Genomic DNA, 20,356 nt, shown 5'->3' on the forward strand with positions numbered 1-20,356 from the left:
TTTGCTGTACATTTGAAAACACTGCCATTCAGTTGGTCTAGAGTAAAACGTTGCAATACGTCCGTGTAACATGGTTGTGACTGACTTAGCTTGCAGCAAACAAGTCTCTTTCTGTAGGTTTCTATAGGGTTGGTGAAGAAAAGCCAGACACTGAAGGAGAAAAGGAGCAAGCTTTCCCCAGCTTTGTGTGCTTTGGTGGAGACCTGCCAGCCTTCCCTGCCATTGCAAGGCTGCCTCGACAGCCCCACAGGTACCCTGTAAATGGGATGTTCACATGCATCGCTGTTCCTTTGGTTGCAGACTGGTAGTGACCAATGCAAACCCTGGAACAAGTGCAGTGCTGGGGAGTGGCGGGCTCGTGTTTCTACCACTCTTTGGGAAACAACTGGCAAATTTGGAGCCCCGTCTGCTTGTGGAGTTGATGGAAAGGAAAGTTAGTGCCAAAACAAGGGACATTCAGTGCTCACCGGGGCTCACTTTGCTCTGGGGTGCAGACACAGCCTCACCTCAGCCTAGCACTTTCCCAGCTCAAATATGGGGCCAGCAACTCCTTTCTCAGGTTCCACCCTGATTATAAGGGGCAGAGGAGAGAAACAGGAGGGAATAAAAGGAGAGGTTGGGGAATCGCTGGCAAGGGCTCTTGGTGGGCAGCACAGGCGGCTGTGTTGTGGGTTGGCTGCCCATCTGACCCTCACCAGAGCTAACAAAGTTTTCTCATGACTCCTGACTACTCGCTACAGTTCCTTAATTGATTTGGCAGAGCAAAAAGGAAAAGAGTGGTGACTGAATCCAGTGAAACTATATATTTTAAACTGTCCTCCTGGATCCTGACAAGACTTTCTTCACCCTCTTTGGAGCTGGTTGCTGTGTTGGTACCCTGCTGTTCTACATTCCCCTTGCCTGAGGTTTGACGGATGCTGAGGTCTCATCTTTGGCTAAGAATTGGGATTTCAGTCATCCTGGAGACAAATTTGCCACTCATTCCTGTGGCAGATAAACTTCAGGCAGTTAACTGCTGCACTTGCTACAGGAAAGGCTTAGTCTGTACTGTAATTAGGTCGTTAATTAACCCCCTGAATATTTCCTCTGCCCTTGTTTTTGAAATAAGGATGGAGTCAGACTTCCATCTGGCTGAACCTTACGTGGCAGAGCTGAGTAATAAAGACACAGTGGCAGGTAAATGCAGGTGATGAAGGGTCCTACCTCTGTGTCTTCTCACACAGCTGTGAGTACTGTACACTAAACCTCTCTATAAATAGGGGCTTGACCTCTTTTAAACTGCAACTAAAAGCAGTGTAACCCCTTCCCAGCATTGTTTGGTGTGGCACGAGGGAAGGGAAAAAAAACATCCATGGACTTCACTGGAGCCTTTCCAGGTGTGAGGGAGCTCCTGCTGTATTTAAAGTTCAGAGTGAAAGACTATCTTTCAATACATTGTATTTAACTTTGTCCAGTTCCATTCCCTTTTTCTGCAGCGATAAAACCACTATTGCTCTTTCATCTCTCCCCCTTTCTTCCTGAGTAGGTTCTGTGAAAACGGTGTTTGGGGGCAGTAAATCACAAAATGGAAGCATGCATTCATAAAATGCTTTATACCTCCCTCCATCAATATTTCAATGTGCAACACAGACACCAACATTTCATTTTAATTACCCTGCAAATTTCCTTGTCGAGGAAGAAAGCTGAACTCTGCAAGGCAGCCCAACCCCGTCCCCATCCCCTCCTTGCCATGGGAGCACTGCAGTCCAAGTAGCCATGTCTTTTGTTCATCTGAGCCACGGGGCTCTCTGCTTGCTCGGTGTGGGTGTCTCCCGCAGGAGGAAGACTTCCAGCTGGGCAGAGTCTGGCCTGGCTCACCCTTTTATTGCCACATGGTGAAAGGAGGTCTTGAAGCCATTTGTGGATGTATTTGGGAGCTGGCGTGTTGCCTGGAGCCCTCCAGCAGGCAGGAAGGGCGATCCAGCACAAACAGAAGGTTTTAGAAGATAGGCTTTAACAGTGATTAGAGACAAGGGAAGGCTTCTCTGCTACAGCAAGTGTCACATTTTTTAAAGCTGTCCTTTTTGAGGTTGCATTAGTTGCTGTTTCTGTTTGCAGGAGAAGAGAAAAGTGATCAAGGTGTGCAAGTCACTAAACGACCGAAGCAAGTTACCCCGTGTCCTCGTGTAGCCCTTTCTGAGACATTTAAGAGATATCCACTTGCAACTGAGTGGCAATATGGGAGTCAATACATTGCACACCCAATTAATGTGCTAATCTGCAAAACTCCTTGCCAGAAGATACTGCTGAGTCCCCTCGAAAAAAACCCATAGCAGATTTTTTTGAAGTATAACGTTCACAGGTATGTGAGCTAGGATAAAAATATACATAACAAAATGCTTAAGGAAAGGAGGGGGTCCCCTAATGCAAAGGAAGTATGTCCCTCGTGGTGGTGCTGTTCCATCGTTGTCAATTATAAAGAGTGTTAAATGTTCTTCTTTAGCAGCTGGTGTGGGGTATTATCGTAGAGTGGGCATTAAATTAGACTGGTTATCAGTGTAATTCAGTATGACAATTTCTGTGGTCATATCCTGAAGACAGTGGGAAAGGTGGGGAGAGGGAGCAGCACTTGTGACACACACAAATGCTAACTGGAAGGGAAAGAGGCATTCATTTCTTGTTAGTGCATACAAATGTAAATGTACTGATTTATGTAACTTCCCAAAGCTTAGCTGCTTGCTGCCTGAAGAAGCATTCTTAAAACACATATCCAAATTAAGATGCCATGTATCAGATAAATTGCTCTGTGTAGAAACTTTGTTTGCAAAGTCAACATTTTTCCAACAGCCTTTTTAATGTCCTTAAAAAACCCAAAACAAACTGTATGGTGAAACAAATATCTGTATGTTGCTGGTATCAAGGTCCAAGAGATGGTTTTGAGGCCAGCCGTGTCAGAGAAAGCCAGTGTCACTGTCATGACTGCCCAGTCTTAGATGGTTAAGTGTTGGCATCTTCAGATAGGTACTCGTTAAAATTAATTAAAGTTCAAACAATACCAATGAAAGTATTTAGCAAATGAATTGTCTTATTTTAACCTGCTCGAGAGCAGCAATTTTGGGTTTTGTAATGGAGAGCTGCATGTTTCAAACTGAGATGGGGAGTGTGGGATGTGTTATACTTCACCCAACATCTTAATGCAGCATTTCCTCTGCGAGGGAAGGTGTGAAAAGTAAAGTTAAAGCTGTGTTGTCTGTTTTTTTCCTCTCCCTAGGACTGGTGTTTCCCTTTTACTCAGAGTTATACCAGTTCATATAGAGAACCTCTCAGGTAGTGTTATCCATGGGCTAATGGATATTTTCCTACTCTGTATGTATGCTTAATAATGTATATACAATGCTCACACAATGTTAGGACAAGAATAGTTATTATTTTGGAAAATCTTTTCTAGGACCTCCTTGAAGTTCCTCTGAAAAGAGCTCTCCAGGATCCCCACTGATGCAAGAATTAGTCTGATGTCTGTAATGACAGATGATGGGGAGGTACGTTCAAGGCAGAGGGCCCTGAAATAAAGTTGATTTGCAGAAAGGCCATAATAGGTTAACAATGCAAGTCTTCATCTGCAAGCCTGGAGAGAGTCACGTGAGCTGGGAGCTATTAGGAGGATGTGCAATGGAATGAAATCTTGGGGCACCACCAAAAAGCATTTCTGAAGAGGTGGGACTGGCAGTCCTGGTTGGGGCATGCCAAGCGCTAGATGGATCACCCCATGCATTAACAAGGAAGATTTCCTTGCATGGTCTTGAGATGACACAGACCATCCTGACAGCCAGCAGTCTTGAACAGGAGAGTTTAAAAAGAGCTGGAATTTGTCTGTCTTCACAGGAAAGGAGTGCTGACAGGTTTGGGCTGATCTGCAGAAAAGAGTCTGGATGGGAAAAGTTGTTTGCCAGGTTAATTTGCCTCCTTGCATGGTGGAACAGTTGCTGTAGGTCAGTCTTAAGGAACCAGGGTGAACATGACCTGTAGACGTAGTCAGCAAGGCTTTTTGGGGTGAGACCTTTACATCTGGACACTGAACAGCAGGACTGTTAGAGAGCAGGCAGCAAGAAAAAAGAAAAATGGTAGTGTTTTCTGAGTATCCCCTCCCCAAATACACATTGGCATGTCCCCATGCAGCACAGATACAAGCAGAAGGGATCTATTTATGTGGTTATGGGTTTGCTGTCCTTGGATCCTGTTTGAATACACTCCATCCCAGAGTTGTTTTGCATTTCACCGGGGAGTCTTTTGTCTAAAGGGCATCGATGCTGCAGCAAAGTGGAGCGTGTCCCTGCCCCTGCTTTCTCCAGTGGATATCACATTTCATTACCCTGACGAGCCTGAGCGAATTCTCCGGGTTGTGTTAATTCGCCCACAAGCCAGCCTGTGTCACGTCCGCAAGAAGCCTGTGACATTTTCTAGCCTCCCCCATCCCTCCCGGTTTCAAAACCTCGAATAATAATCTCAGCCTTGTCTCTTTTTCTACTTAATGCTTCTGAAACAGAGGGGAGAGGGGGCAGAGGGGCTGAGACACCCACTTCTTGACCACACAGATGCAGTCAACCCCAAGCCAGGCAAGCGTGGGAAGCATTTGGCTCAGGGGGCTATGTGTGCGCCCAGTCTGCTGTGGTGCTGCTAGGGCTCGTGGCAGGGGGAACAGAGGGGTTGCCTTTGCAAGACCTCAGTCTTTGCGGTCTGGAGCTCATCAGTGAAATGGAAAACGGGTGGTGGTGAGCAGGGCAGCTGTTTCTGCATCATCCTACCCTTTGAGCTGCTGTGGGTGGAGAAGTATAGTGCTTTTATGCATTTGATGCCTTCACCAATGCTTTTTTGGTTCCCCTGAAGCATGGGTGCATCGCTAGGGAGAGGACCGTGTAGTGTTGGACAAGTGCTTTAAACCCAGGATGTGAATGCTGTGTTTCAGAGTGCCCTGCAGGCAAGGCATAGAGGAAGGATTTAAAATTAGATGCATGGAGGCAGGTGAGAAGTAAACTATTTGTGTTCCTAGTGTGGTGCTGCTCCTTCCCCATGTCTTCAGTTTAATCTGTATTTTGGATTACATTGGTAGCATCAGAGAGTTGGGGTAGTTTTCCAAAATGTTGGTGCCCAAAAGTGTGAAGTGAGGCGTGCTTCTGCATGTATTGCAAACAATATTCATGCTTTTTTTTTTTTTTTTTTTTTTTACTTTAAGTAATGCAACTTATGCTTTAACTAATGATACCTTTAAATGGTGATAATTTTGCTGTTCTAGCAGCCCTGAAGTTGAGCCATTGAAAAATCAGGGATGCTTGTATCAGTGTAACGTTAAGGATAGGTACTAATTTCTCAAGAAGTAAAACAAGCTTTAACAGGACAGAGAAAATTAGCTACTGATTATTGGTACTTCTAAGAGAGATGAAGGTACACTCTTTCAAAATACTTCTGTGATTACGTCCCTCATCAAACCATCCCAGGAAGGCAATTCAACACTGCGAGGCTTAGCTGCGCCTTGTGCTCCCCACTGGTTATTAGGCCTTTTGGATAACCATCATTCTCTGTATTCAGGTTTCTGAGAGGAAAGGTTAATGCACATTGGCTCATAAACACCACTCTGAATGTGCTGAGAGGCTTTGTGCTGAGCGCACGAGAGCCTTGGTCACATGTGGACAAGAGTTACTTGCACATGGAAAACCAGCGACTGATTGAAAAAGAGTTTCAGGCTAAGTGTATGAAGGGGGCTTTGAATGGGTTTGGCTGTAACACAAAACTGTTGCTGGAGAGCTCTTTGGCAGAAGGAAAGAGGCTCCAACCAAGGAATTGGCTGTGTGTTGTATCAAAGATGAGTGATCAGGGATTGGAGTAAGTGGATCTTACTGTAAATGGATCAAAGGGATCAGGACGCAGAAACTAAAGCAAAAGATAATGACAGGTAAGAGTAACCACTAATGAAGCCCTGAGCACTTAAGGTGTGGTGAAGAAGCTCCAGGAGCTTCACTCAGCCCTAAATAACCAGGAAGGGTGAGAAGTGATCTGCGATGTACTCCTAGGTGGGACAGGGTGATGGTCTGGGTGGCTGAGGACTGTAAGGATATTGGGAAGGATGTGATTGCGGATAGCAAGGACGTAGCATGCATGCCCCTCCTCAGATCCGTTTGGTAAGCAAAATCCTTGTTTTTTCCAAGAAAAGGAGAGGCTGGGAGTCCCAGGCAAGCTGGGTGTCAGCTTGGAGGCTCACTATGCACCAAGGCTGCTTCGCTCACTTCACACCTGGGGACAGATGCACAGCACCATGTATTCAGTGGATGTTGTTTCTGATTTATACTAACCATTTCAATCAAAGCCAAGGTGGTAGGAAGATTTCAGGTGCTGTTTGGAAGAAAGGGGTAACTGAGGAGAATGTTTAGGGTGTCCTGACTGAGGCCACCTTTTGAGGTGTCTGCTTCTCCCTCCAGGGGCCTGCAATCCTCACCTCACCCCTTTAGCAGCTTACTTAACATCTGGGGACTTCATGAGACGAAGTAAGATGTACCCCCACCTGAGCAGAAATAGATGATCCAAACCATCTTCAAATGCACCTAGCCTGGCCAGAAGCTGCTGTGGTGAGTAATTTCTAGTCCAAAGAGAAATTTCTTCTCTCAGCATCCCTCTCAGACATTTTTCTTTGCCCTGAAAGGATTCCTCCCTGCATGTTGAGTCATGCTTGAAGAAGTGCTTGTTAAATAAGTACCGCTCAGCTTTGCTTAAAACAAATGAAGTTGATTTAATAGGGCTATAGAACGGCCAGGTATCTGTGTTATTTAAGAGTATTGGCACTTTGAAGGCCGAGTGCTAAAAGCACTTCATTTTTATTTCAACTGTTAATTGAAAATCAGCTGGTTTGTCTTGTTCTTTCCACTACTGCTCCTTCTCCTCTGCTCCCTGCTCTCATCTCCCCCATCTCCCTCCGACAGGATAACAGCTGTTAATGCAACACCCCTGCACAACATGCTAGTAAAAATGTGGCATGAGGCCAGGCTTTCACTTGTGGTTTATTAGTTTAATTAACCAGGGTCTTGCAAATACTTCTTTGTGAGGCAGAAGTGAGAGAATCTAATGTTTTTTTGGGGCTGGATCTTTACATCATTTTTAGGCACCTGGTGAAGGCACGAAGGTAGAAACTTGGCTTCTCTGATTAACCTTGACTGAATTCAATAATACCTTGGAGTCACATTATTGCTGACCTTGTGTTTTGCTACCTTCTCATCTTTCTAATTTGTCTTTCCTTCCTGCCTTTGCAATAATAGTCAGAAGTGTTAAAAAATATCTCCTGCTGTCTTGTGGGAGAGCTCCTCTACTTGCAGTGATTTTTATTTTTTTACTTTTCAGTATATTTGTTTGTGTTTTTCTTGCATTTACACACACAAACATTTGCATGAGAACAGCTATTTAAGAGTTACTTGGAGGTGGCCTTGTAAATTTTTTTAATGAATTTGTGTGATGATGTGCTGAATATTGCCAGCTATCAAGATAATTTGGCATTTGTTCATGCAAAAAGAAATTCTTTCTGTGTGCCATTTTAGGAGATGATCCTGACGATGTTCATGAGAAAAGCAGTGTTGAAGCTGGGGTGTCCACAAAGAAAAAGCCCAGGTGCTGCCTGGGTTTATTTTGAGTGATTTGCTGTTCTTCCCTTTGGCCACAGGTTCCTGCTGATGTGATGTCCCCTCATAATTTTGGTCTATGCTGCTGAAGGTGTGTGTATTATTTTGAGTGAGGCATAAAACAAAGGATCTGAACACTTGTAGTGATCTGTAAAGGCTCTGCTATCTATTTAGAATAAACATCAGGGTCTTGTTCAGGGGTATTTGTGTGGATGCAGCAGAAATCTTACAGATCAAAGGACAATAAGGCCAGGTCTTAAAGTCCTGTAAGGATTTTGAACACTCTAGCTCTGTTGCAATTCCAGTTTTGGTGTAAATGCCATTTGCACTTCCCTTTTGAAATTTCTTTTTCTTCTTTGCTTCCTTTTCCTTTACTGATACTTAGTGTCATACACAGTTCCAGTGGTCCGCCCTAGAAGGTGATGATGGTGATTCTTTCTTAGGACTTTCTAACAATCTTGAGGGCGATGGTTGTAGTTTGAAAGAGAGAATATTGATTATCATCTTAATTGACAGTTCTCCCTTGCTAGTATCTCTCCAAATCAAGCCTATGGCAGGTCACATTCCCATGGGGTATCCAAAGCATGCTGCTAATCTCTGGAAGCATATGCCTTAGGTGAGTAAAATAGTTCTTTAAGATTTGCCATCTCACAATGAATTTTGCATTGAAGTTCAAGATTTCTGTGTGAGAAATGTGTACTCGGAATTTTGAAGCAGAAACGTGCTTGATCCAGGACTTCAGCAAGCAAAATTCTTGCAAAATACCCAAAATTGGTACAGCTCTTGGTGGAGCAGTTTCTGGTGTCTGTGTGTGTGAATGGCTTTAAGACACAGGTCCAGGTAAATGGGAGTGCATGAGGCTCTTGCTCTGAGCATGTCACTGTGTGAAGGTGTTTGTGACCTATCTGAGATACCGGATGGTCTGCAGGGTGTCTCCAGAGGTTTTTCATAATGTAGCCCTACATCTATGGTGGCTGCCTTTTGTCTTCTGTGGCATTCTTGTACAAATCCAATGTTGTGATTCTGTGAGTCATGGGCAATTGAAGTAATATCGTCATCTGCTTCAGGGGTGATAAAAGGTAGATAGACGGCAGCTAGATAAACTACATCATGCTCTGTCTCCTCTCACCTCCTATAACTGCTCTGACATCAAGTAGCTGCAGTTGGTTCACCCACCTGCTGATGGTGACAGAGCCAAGGATAGGGAAATGACTGTAGCTGCCTTTGCTGGAGTTTGTAGCTAAGGCACATAGTTGGCATTTCTTCTTCGGTTCTGCTGTTTCAACTACCTAATGCAGCTGGACGAGTCATCACTATGATCATCTGTGTGATACAGGTTTGGCCAGAAAATCCTTGCTTTTAGATGTAGGCAAGTGGTGCTGGTAGGAGCAATACGTTGGCTCCAGCACCCTGTATTTGTGGGCAACCTGAGAAAATCCTGAGTCTAGAAGGGTCCCGAGAGCTTCTGTTGTCCAAAGCCTTTGCACAGGCACTGCAGTGTAGGCTGGCTGCAAGCTGCAACCTGTCCTTGCTTATCCCAACACTGGGAAAAAGCACTGGGAGCGATCCCTTTGCTGCACTTGCAACACACTCCAAAATGCCAGCAAGTATAAAATTCAGTAAATGTATTGAACTGGCTTTTTTTCCTCTCTGGAGCACACTGAAATGCTAACTGTCCTGTTTACCGTCTGGTGCAATTTAAGATGCTGATTGGAAGTGCAGTGTCCTTAAGTGAGATAGTTGTTGGCTACCCAAAAGATTCTATCTTTGCTTACATAACACCTCTCTGCTGCAAATCATAGTCTTGGTAGAGTTCATAGTCCGGTGGATTTCCGTAGGACCGTCTCATTGGGAAACAGATTTCATCTCTTGTCTGACACTCTGCTGACCTGTCAGGGGCATCATAGGTTCCAGCCATTTTTCTGGGACTTTGGGAAAGGGGTGTTTACCAGGTGAGATGATTTATCTTTCTTTAGGAGTGGGTTTAGTCCAAGAATATATCAATACAGAATTTCCTACCTGCAGGTCAAGAGGAAGCCTACATGTATTTTTAGAAACATAGACAGTGAAACCATTAAATTAATTTGTCTTTGCTTTAATAAAAGCACTCCTTGCCTTTAGAGAATGATAATGGCACTAGATTAATGTATCCAGGAGCACCATTGTGAGTGGCAGCTGGAGAATGAGAACTTGATGGGATCTAAAATGAAAGAAAAATGTTTGCAATCAGTTTTGTGCTTCATTCTCCTCTTACCCCAACTACCTGAGATGTTCAACACATAATTCTACAATTTATGTGGTGTTTTTTTTTTTTTTTAAAGGCATTGTAAGTCTTCCATAAGAAACTCTCAAGATGCTATTTTCATGCAAATAGCTTTGTGTGCTAAATTGAGGAACTTAAGAACCACAGAAAATACAGGAAATGTGGGCAGAACACATTTGAAATGTAAAAGTTTCCTGGGAGTTGTCAACAGCTCTTTAAGAAGTCTATTGCCTGCACCTTTCAGCAGCTTTTCTTTGTGATTGCTGGGGGAAAAAAACAACAATTACAGAACTGAAAAAATTGTACGTAGTTGTTGCACTGAGGAGCAACTCTCTAGAAGCGATAATGGAGCGGAACAACATTCTGCAGTTTGCCTTTCTGGCTTTGATGAAAATCGAGATGACAACAATGCCCCAATTCTTTTTCTAGTTCCCAAGCTTAAAGTAAGAGGATGCCCAGTTTTTCTAGATCACTTACCTTTAAGGATGCTCTGACACCTTCAAACATGTGTCCTCATACCTGTGCCTTTCCTTCAGTGGCAACCGTAGAAAAACCCCCTGAATTTCCTGGTGGAAGGATCTTTATTGCTCACGTAGGCTTGTAGAGAAGATGAGTGTATAAACCTTGATTCTTAAGGGCAAAACCAGCCTGGAAAGTATCCTCTCAAAATCGAGTGTGGTATGAATAAAGCAAGTGACTTTTCCACACCACAAAGATGAGTACTTTCTACTTCACTGCTGCGGATGATTAAGGAAAACAATTGCATTCTGACAACATGCATTGACATTTTAAAATGAAAAAGAAATGAAGAACAGATTCTGGGAGGCTTGCCATTAATGATAATGGATTTGCCTGAATGGAAGCCTTTTTGAAAGTCCAATTCAATTTTTTTTTATAATGTTTCCTAGAACAGGCAACCCCATCACAGGGGGGTGTCTAGTGGGTCAGAGGAGTTCAGGGGGTAGTCTGGGGAACAGAACCGGCTCTACACGTGCACTCACGAGCCCACTTAAAGACAAACAAGAAAAATGCCTGTGAGGGCAAAGAAGGGAGGGGAAGCTAGGTTAATGCTGAAAAATGAAGATTTGACGTTTAAGTTCAACTTTCATTTGCTTGCAAATGAAAACTATTGTGTCAACACTGCAGGAGATGGTCTATGCATAGCTCTTTTTAGGTTAGCTTTTCTTTTCCCCCCAAAGGTTAATTCTTCTTTGATTTAAAAAAAAGTGAGAAACGTGGACTTTAAATGATAGGCAAACACACACAGTGCCTCCCTGGCAGTGCATGCTGCACATCAACTGCACAGCCCTGCTCAAGCTTCTGGCAGGGGGCTGTAGCATACATGATAACACGGCATTGAAGGAAGAGCTTTCCAGACAGGTGTAAAATGTATTGCAGTTAACCATTTTCCTGTAGGAATTTTTTGCTCCTTGTGATACTAACTTTCAGTTGTGAGGTTAAAACTGGGATGTTTACAGCTGCATCTTTTTATAGGGACCACGTGATAGGTAATTTTATGTGAAAAATCTGTTTAGTCCCCTGATGGAAGAAGTAAACTTAGGCGAGACTCATTCTCCTGTGAATTCTTGGCATGCCATAAAAAACCCATTGCAGTTCTCCAAAATATTAGCTGTAAAACTTGTGCCTTGTTAAAGTTACAATCAGAAGATATAACAAACGGATTATTTAAGCATACATTACCATGTAACGTTCATCTCGGGGCACTTGGATTTTGACTCTGCAGTACTGTGCCTTGCCTGGAAATCTCATGGTGGCTGCTGGGGTGGAAAACACAATCCCTCCTTCAAATAATGTATCCCTTCCCTGCTGTGCCTCTTCTCTGGTTCAAAGATAGTCCCCCTTTAAAGTTTAATCAGTAGTTTTATCATTGCTCACAGGCAAAAGGTACCGATCAAAAAAAAAAAAAAAAAAAAAAAAAAAGCTGCCTTGGGATGGAGAAGTTTAACACTGGATGGAATGGAATTGCACCTTTCCTCTGCTCCCGCTGTTTTTAATTGATTCTTCATAATGGTTTGTGCTTATTTTTGGCTAGGATGGCCCTGGGAGGGTGATGGGAGTTTGTGAGCTGCTGTTCTGGCAGATATCTATACCTCTGCTGAACCCATCCACAGGGAAGCTGAGCTCTTGGTGAATCTGTACTGGAGCAGAGCAGGGAACAGGTAGTTTCTTGGGTGTTCGGTTGGGTCGCTTTCCTCAGGTGGCTCTCCCAGAACTGCAGAGTGTCTTTAGGCTTTATTTATTATTTTTTTTCTTGTATCTGTCACCTGTTGATGCTCCTGAAACACTAAAGGGGTAGATGTGGCACAGTGCAGTAATTGGAGGGTGGATATGTTATAAAAGGTATTGAGAGACCTGAGCTGATGCTTTCTCGAGACTCATGTTGTTAATGATGTTTTCCAGAGCAGAGTCCCAGTGGTCACAGGTGGTGCTCCAGTGGGAGGAGAGAGTGTGTGTCTGTGTGTGTCTGTCCCCCCACCCCAAAGGATTGGAGAAGGGAAAGCACTGAGGAGCAAGTAGCAAGTTGGGAAGGCAGGGATATGAAATGCAAACTGCTTGAACCTGGGCTCGTGTCTGTGCTTGGTGCTCCCTGTTGGCTTTTCAAGGGCATTTGGAGGTGTCTAGCAGGAATGGTTTGGCATGGGTTCCCAGAGGAAATGCAAGTCATCTCAACCTGTTTGGTCTAGAGCCTGCTTGGCCTTTTGGGCTGAGACTGCATTAATCCTGGCCTCTTAGAAGGCACTTCATTACTTAAGGAGGATAATATCAATCTGTTGCTATATTCGCATCAGAAGGAAAGGGTTAATGTTGGCTTTTTGTGCTTCTCTGGCTTCTCTTCATGGGAACACCCAAATATTTGGTAATTTCCAAAGTGGAAGGAGGAAAGTGCATCTGCCTCCTCTTTGAAAAGCCAGCAGTGTGACAACCCATGGCAGCAGCATCTGTCGGAATGCCCATCAGTCTGTCCCTGCAATGAGAATGCACAGGCACATGTGTTAATGTTATGTACGTTCTTGCTACCGTTGTGTTCTCTCTGAGACCCCTGCAAAGCCAGCATAGGGTAAAAGGCTTGTTTCTAACTCTGAATCACCTGTACTCTCTTGAGTCTCCTACAAGCTGAAATTTGGTTTACAAAGCTGGTAAAAACAATTCAATTTAGGATGCTATTGGTTTTGCTCAGTATGTACTACCCTGGCCCTCAATCTTTTTTGCTTTTCCACCAACCATTTTTCTTGGTCAGTCTGGCTGCCACTTTAGATCTCTAGTTCTTCCCATGCTGCTTTTCTGTTAGAAGAGAGATGCAAGAAAATTACCCTGTAACAACCCGGGCTGTAAGACATTTCCAGCCTTTGAATAATCTGTATGGGATTTTTCCTCCTTTTTTTTTTTTTTCTTCTGTGATTGTTGTCTGCATAGGTAAAGCCAGGCCCAGCAAATGCTGATAATTCAGATAAAATGCACAGCATTTAGGCCTTTTATTATTACCTGTGGGGAGGAAAAGAGGCATTTTGTATGGCTTTGCAGTGGATTGTATGGCAGTGGGAGCAAAGAAATGTCTGGCGTGGGGTTTTCTCAGGAGCTTGGTGCAGAATTTTTATGCATGGCTTCTTGGGTAGCTGCACAGGTATTTATCCACTATATAAATAGGAGATTGACATCTTTATAGATCTATTACAAATGTGTTCTCAGCTCAAGGTCACAGTTTTCTTCAATTCTTGCATGTAGCTCATTTGCTGCTTCTCTCCGTGCCTTACACTTGCTCTGGGACTGGCGATCCATGCTGTGAACTCTCCCGTCTCTCATACTTCAGATTCTGTTTTGCTGTCTTTTATCTGCAGGGGTTTCTCCTGTGAGCCATGATGTGCTTATACGTTTCCTTGTTGCTGTTGGTGCTGTAAAGATAGCATTTACATATATCTATATCTATATCTATATAAAATTGTGCAGATTTTAAGGTAGTGGGTTGGGGATTTTTTTTGTTTTGTTTTGGGGTGGTTTTTTTTTCCCCTCACTGGAATCTATTAAGTTGGAGGATTTGACTCTCGGTGGGAAAGCACTGAAGATCTTTTTTGTACCTCTTAATGGTGTTCCCTGTTTAGTAAGATGGGTTACTTATGCAGCTGGCTCGGTTGCTACTTCTTTTAGCCTAAGCTTGATGCCCAAATCATGTCAGGTTGCTTGAAGCATCACAGATACTTAACTGACCCCCACCCCTACCGCGGGTTGCTTGCTTACCTCTTTGGGCTTATCTGCTGCCTCTGAGGCTCTCTGAAGATAGGGATTTGCAGCTCTGCCATGGAAATGTGCTTCTCCAGGAGCTGTGCTGCTCTTCTTGTGCAATGGGAAGAAGCCTCCTGCAGAAGCTGTTCCTACTGGGCGATGAATTCCAGTTTGGTTTCTTCTCCATCGGAAAATGAGGGAGTGTGGCTCCAGGTGGACAGAGAGAACCAGGTGTGCCCTTTCTGCAGGAAGTTTGTTCCTCTAGACTGTTGTTGGTGTGTTTGCTGGGCATATGCCTTATTTCGATTTGTGCAATTAAATTTTTTACTTTCTGTAGGTGAAATGTTTTGGAGCTGACCACAGTTTCCACATACTCCTATTTGAGATGAATTGCAAGACAATATTTTTGCCCAGTAGATTCCAAAGCACTGTAAGCTTCTGATATTCAAAACCTGTAATTAAAGTAATAAATTTATTTATAATATTAATATATATTGTAAAAACATATATTTAATACATATTTTAATATATTAAATAAAATATGTTTAATAATATATATTATTAACATAATAAATTATTATAAAATAAAGTAATAAATAAATAAAGTAAATAAAAAATAAAGAGTAATTTTACAAGGACATACCAATTGTGTGTTCCCTGATTTAAAGGAGTACCTTCTTTTGGAATTACATTTGTATCATGAATGTCCCGTTCTGTCAATTCAGATTTCATTTTGCAAATGTTCTCTAATATTCCTCTAAAATTCAACTTCAGCAAATGTTCCTTCTGGAAACTTCAGCTGCTGAGCCACGCAGAGAGACTGAACACAGCGAGAGTATGGGCTGGAGCAGAGAACTCATAAAGGTTGCTAGAAGGCACTCTTGGGAAGCTGCATTCAGCATTTGCCTGTGGGATTATACCAAGGAACCTAAATCCCTTGACTCTCCAAGCTATCTAATGGTATTTTTATGCAGCCCCAAGACTTACCACCTTCCCCGCTTTTCTAACCTGTAGCCTGCTTTTCCCCACCAATCTCAGCCTACTCACTTCCCTCACCTCCCTGAGCAATACCTTTCCCATCTAACCTTCAAGGCTTTCTTACCGGCAGAAATTCCTGCAGGTGGAGCTGGAACGACGTCCTGCTGCTGGAATAAGTTATGAGGCATCGGTTGTCACTGAGTAATTGCTTCCCCGCGGTTCCTGGTTCTTGCACTTGCTCTCGATATGCCTGTGTGTGCAGCCACCCGGACAGAGCATCCTGCATGCCAAACGTCCTTGTGGTCTGCAGGCAGGCAGAGTGGTGGGTGGCCAGCCTGCCCTTCAGCTCTTGCTAAATCGTGGCGGTTTGACCACCTCCAGATCATGAAACAGGAATATCAAAGGAAATTGTGCAGCAGTGGAGTTCATTTTCTTGTAATAGGCATCCTGATTTAATTCTGACAGGAGGGAATCTTATTCCATCACGTGTCCCCTAAGAACCGTGATGAAAGGCGTTGTCTATAGCGGAAAACAATTTGTTACTGGATTCAGCTGTATCAATGTTATCCATGATAAGGTTGTCTTCACTGTGGCTTTGCAGTGATTTATCTAGAGAGGCCTCCTAACTTTCCCGGATGCTGGGCAGCCCAAGAGTATGCGAGGACAGCAAAAAAATCAGGGGCTGGCTATGCTCTTGTGGCTAATTCTCTTGTTGACTGTTCTCTGCAGGTGGCTGTTGCCTCTAAACCTCAAACTGGAGACCGGAGCTGCTGCTTTGGCTCCCATTGCACCTTGACTATGCTGTTAGATCCCACCAGCAGAGTGTCTCCCAGGCTGACAAATAACAGCTAAAGCACTGGAGAGCTCCAAAAGGTTGGGAACGTGCTCAAAACAACCAACAATAGATCTGTACAGGTTTCCAGCTGTGGGCACCAGTAGAAAAGGCTGGAAGCTTGTGGGAGAGAAAGGAGGCAGGCTGGGTTCCATGAGAAATCTGTTCATCTTTGTGATGCCCACTATGGAAAGGCTGTCTGGAAGGTCGTGCTCCAGCAAAGTGATCCTTACTTTTGTGCACAATTGTAATGCCATCACTTGGGTGTGTTGAAGGATGGGATGCTCAGTGTGGGGTCTCACCTGTGCCTGCTCCCAGTTACCTGCTGCAGGTGATGAAGGAGTCCCAGATACGGGCGGGTGTAGGTCTTCATGGGTTCCCCTCAAGGGGCCATGCTTCTTGGGACTGCACCAGCAGCTTCACAGCCCCTGCACCAGTGAAATATGGACATTAGCCATTTTATCTACAGCAGGCAGAAAACGCTGGCCATGCTGAGTTCACTGGTGGGTCTCCAGTGAGAGGCAAGATTTGATGACATGCCTGAGAAAGATCCTGTGCCTTTGTCTTGCTCCCTCCCAGTCTGGGGCATTTTGCAGGTTCAGGGCTTCCTGAGCTGGAAGTTAATCTGTAACTTTGTGATTAATAGTCCTTGACGGGCTCTGCCAGTTAACTTAAACATTTGTGTTATGGGCCCTTCACATGCCCTGTTACAAGGCATTTGCTTTGCAGTTCATGCCTTGTGTGACGCAGCTGGAAATGTGTTTCAGTAATGCTCCAAAGTCTTTGGTTTTCCTGGTACATTGAATTTTTGCTGTTACTTGTAGGGCCTGCTGCATCCCGTGACCTTTCTCTGGCAGGAGCGCCTTGCAGTCCTGCTTCTGATGTCTTTTTTCCCTTTCTGAGGAGTTTTGGAGATGCTGGTCAGCTACTGCGGAGGGCAGCAGGCCAGGGCTGGGGGGAGCTGCTGTACAAACTGTTGAGCTAGTGTTGGGGTTTGGTGTGAGTCCCACAGGGCTCTGCTTAAAAAATGAGTGTTCTCAGCTCTGTCTGAAAAACAGAGCTCTGCTCAAACAGCTGAGCTAAGGTAACCGAGGCACTCCCCACACTTTCCTCACTGCTCTGTGTTCACTACATTTCCCTGTGAATGTCTGCTGGAAGACCTCACATATGTCCCATATCAATGCCTATGTGGGCATGTCCACGCTCCTCATGTGAAGAACTGATGTTCTTACAGTTCCCTCTTGCCTGGGTGGGTTTTTTTCACTTTTTTTTTTTTTTTTTTTTCCTTCCCACAGTTCAAGAGCCCAGATTATTTTAGCACAGTAAACATTTTTTTGACAGTTAGTGACATGAATAAATCCTTTCCTTTCCTCCCCCTAGTTTATTATTTAAGAGGAGAAAATGATTAAATCCACCAGAGCTGATTTGAATTCTCTGTTAACAGGAAGAGGGTGGCCGATGGGGGTCTGTCAAGCCGCAGAGTTTGCGTTCATCAGCATCTTGGGAGAAACAGAGATGCCAGCTGCTTAGAAACATCTGGTTTCGGTTGTTCTCCCTCCTCCCCCACCTTTGCTTTTTTTTCTCTCTTTTTGGAGAGTTTAGCATTACTGACTCTAAATGTTGCATCTAGTGGGGTGACAGCTTGGTTTCTCCTCTTCTACTCAAGTACCAGAGCCCTGCCAGGGTACTGGGCTGGAATCCAAGTAAGGGTCAGCCAGAGCAGTAGAAAAACTACCAGCTGGTCACAGGTTTCTGAAGGAGAAGCTCTTTCTGTTCGGGGCTGGGCTCTGTGTGCCTGAAGGCACAGTCTGGTTAATGTAATACCAGCACGAAGCAGGGAGGGAAAGGCAGGGCCCCTCTGTGCAAAGGGAGAAAGTGTTTTCCTAACCTTGGTGACATGGAAACACAAGCAGTTAGAGTGAAAGAAGCCCCAGCAGAGTTAATTAAGTGTTGCATTTAAAAGATGGAATCAAATAGAAATGCTTTGCATTTATTGAAGTTAGCTTTTCCTGCTCTCGAGGGTTGGACAAGGGTTGAGTACCTGTGCTGTTTGGGATGGAAGGCAATCTGGAGCAGTGCATTAGCATGGACTCGGATGTGAGGTTTGAGAGAGCAGTTGTCAGCTCCTCTGAACAGCGCTTTTGCTCACCAGCAAGCCCTTAGCGTGCCTGGCAAAGGCAGTGTGCTATATGTACAGTCAGGAAAGGTGCAGGGTGGAGGGTGCCTTCCTCTGTCCCCTTTCCCATCATTTTGACTAAAAGGTGCATCTATAAAACTGATACCTGCTGGAGACTGAACCAACCAAGCTGGTGCATCTGTAGAGCAGAGTGTCACCCTGTGCTCAGGTCCTGCTATGTCATGTCCCAGTGGTGTTCATCCTGGCTAATTAAGCTGGGTCTAAATAACCCAGGCAGTGCCCTGTGCTGATGTGGTTTATCAGCTCAGTGTTGGCTTAGGTTCTCCATTAGCCAGAGGAATTGGTGGCTATGCAGTGCAACCCTAAAGGCTGTGGCTCAGCTTCCACTGGGGTTAGGAACCTGCGACTTGAAATAATTAGTGCTATTCCCTGTGGTCTGGATGCCATCAAGACTGCAAAATTCAAAGTAATCTTGTTTGGTGTCTGCCTGCACCTTGCTAGAGGGGAGTTCTGTTCCGCTAAAAAATACGCAGCAAATGTGTGCCAAAATGAGCCGTTTAATGTATAAAGCAGAGCAGGCTTCTTCTCAGCATCAAAAGGGAGCTCCCAGCCTCACCTGGTTACACCCTCCACTGCCATTATTTTAGTGGGATAGTTTATGTCTCATGGTATTTTGGCAATAGAGGATGACTTGCAATATTTCAGGTTTTCTTGAAGTTGTCCTTTCACCTGCCTGTCTTTTCCCTTCAGTTTTCTGTGCTTCTGATGACTGACTTTATTATCTTTGCTATTTCTAAACCTCTTTTTGGTCCCTGTCGGAGCTTCATTTCTGCTGGGGGGAAGATGGAAAAGGTCAGGCTCTCACTAGTGAATATTATGTAATTTGTTTGCTGCATCTGTGGGCAAACTTGCATGCATGTTGCTAGTATGAACTACTAGGATCCTCCTGGACACATGGGCCCCATGTTTGCTTATTTATTTACCTTTTCTCTTCTCCTCTGTTGTTATTTTCTCCCATCTGGCCCAGTATTACTGGTTCTACCTCTTCTGCAAGAGAAAAGCTTAGTGGACTCCAAACAGTAAATAAAACTGACATTTGCAGCAGTCAGTCTGATACAACAAGACTGGGATGCAGCAGCACTTCTTTGTTTGGGCTTGGTTCCACTCTTTATTTAAAGCCTTTTTTAATCAGGAGCTAATGACAACTTTTGGTTGCGAGAGCTGATGCACAGGAAAAAAACCATTTTGCATTCAAAATAATGCAAACCGTTATAAATAGGAAGATCTGCAAGGACATAATCAAGCTAAATTGCCCATTGTTACTCTCACCATAAATGATTTCTTGCTTCTGCTATCTGGGTTGGGTTGTCGTCTGGGTTTAGGGAAAGTATATTCTCTCTTTCTTCCAGTTACAAACCAATGCTGCAGCAGCTGGTTGTTGCAAGAGGGTTTTGTTCTGGGTCTTGTGTGGATCAAGCAAATATTTTGGTGGCTTGGATATTGCCATTCAAATTGTCTCATGAAAATTGTCTAACAGACTACTGCCACTCTCTTTCTGCAGCTAAACTGACCCCTTAAGGTGGACCCATCTCCTCGGGGAGCATGTTACAGACAGACACGGAGAAGTCTTGGAACAGGTCAAAGCAGCAGCCTGCCGGGAAAACAGCTATGACTTGGGAACAGAGAAACTGTCTCTGCTGCAGACGGTATGCAGTAAGCTCTGGATTTTAGTGACTCCATGCAATTTATCCTATTGAAAGTAGCTGAGCCTGTAAAGAATTGGTAGCTGATGCTGAGATCTCCAAACAGATCATAATGCATTTAATACTTGGGATTTTTTTTTCCTAATTTTCCTCAGCTGTGTTGTACATGAATGAAACCTAAAAGCTGCACACTTTTTTGTGCTTTTATTGAAGCAGTGTATTGTGGACATGGCTTATAAATTAGGCAACTATTCTGGCCTTCTGATTTTTCTAAATGATATTTTTCACTTTTTTAATAAATAGGTTGGTTGTTTTTTCACTGGGCAGTTCTCTGAGCAGTGTAGGTTTCTTCAGTTATGGCACGACCGTGAAGCTTGCCATGAAAATACCACAACATGACAAAGCCTTCATGGTTATGGAAGGTAAACATTGCTGGATGATGTCACTTTTGTCCCAAAACCCAGTCTTTTACTCATTTATTCTGCATGTGTCTTTCTCTTAAAGCATTTTCCCCTTTGCTTCAATGCGTGCAGGGCAACCTTTGCTACAGAATGGTAGCATCCTGAG

General features: G+C 44.0%; 2 long non-coding RNA genes across 3 annotated transcripts in view; one reads left to right on the forward strand and one right to left on the reverse strand.

The window, feature by feature from the left end:
- Window positions 1-20,356, forward strand: part of LOC130154800 (uncharacterized) — a 54,293-nt gene that overhangs the window by 9,581 nt on the left and 24,356 nt on the right. For both annotated transcript variants that reach the window (XR_008823860.1, XR_008823861.1), the window contains exons 2-11: window positions 118-250; window positions 2,098-2,341; window positions 3,251-3,306; window positions 3,428-3,518; window positions 6,450-6,596; window positions 14,235-14,370; window positions 14,477-14,569; window positions 14,914-15,099; window positions 19,648-19,792; window positions 20,093-20,211. This is a non-coding gene — a long non-coding RNA (uncharacterized LOC130154800). The remainder of the gene's footprint in view (window positions 1-117; window positions 251-2,097; window positions 2,342-3,250; window positions 3,307-3,427; window positions 3,519-6,449; window positions 6,597-14,234; window positions 14,371-14,476; window positions 14,570-14,913; window positions 15,100-19,647; window positions 19,793-20,092; window positions 20,212-20,356) is intronic.
- LOC130154801 (uncharacterized) lies at window positions 13,686-14,893 on the reverse strand. The gene is made up of 3 exons (XR_008823862.1): window positions 14,783-14,893; window positions 14,155-14,591; window positions 13,686-13,811 (listed from the first exon to the last, which is right to left on the reverse strand). It is a non-coding gene; the product is annotated as an uncharacterized LOC130154801 (long non-coding RNA).

This window comes from Falco biarmicus, chromosome 9 (genome assembly GCF_023638135.1).
Source record: "Falco biarmicus isolate bFalBia1 chromosome 9, bFalBia1.pri, whole genome shotgun sequence".
In the NCBI taxonomy this organism is placed as follows: Eukaryota; Metazoa; Chordata; class Aves; order Falconiformes; family Falconidae; genus Falco; species Falco biarmicus.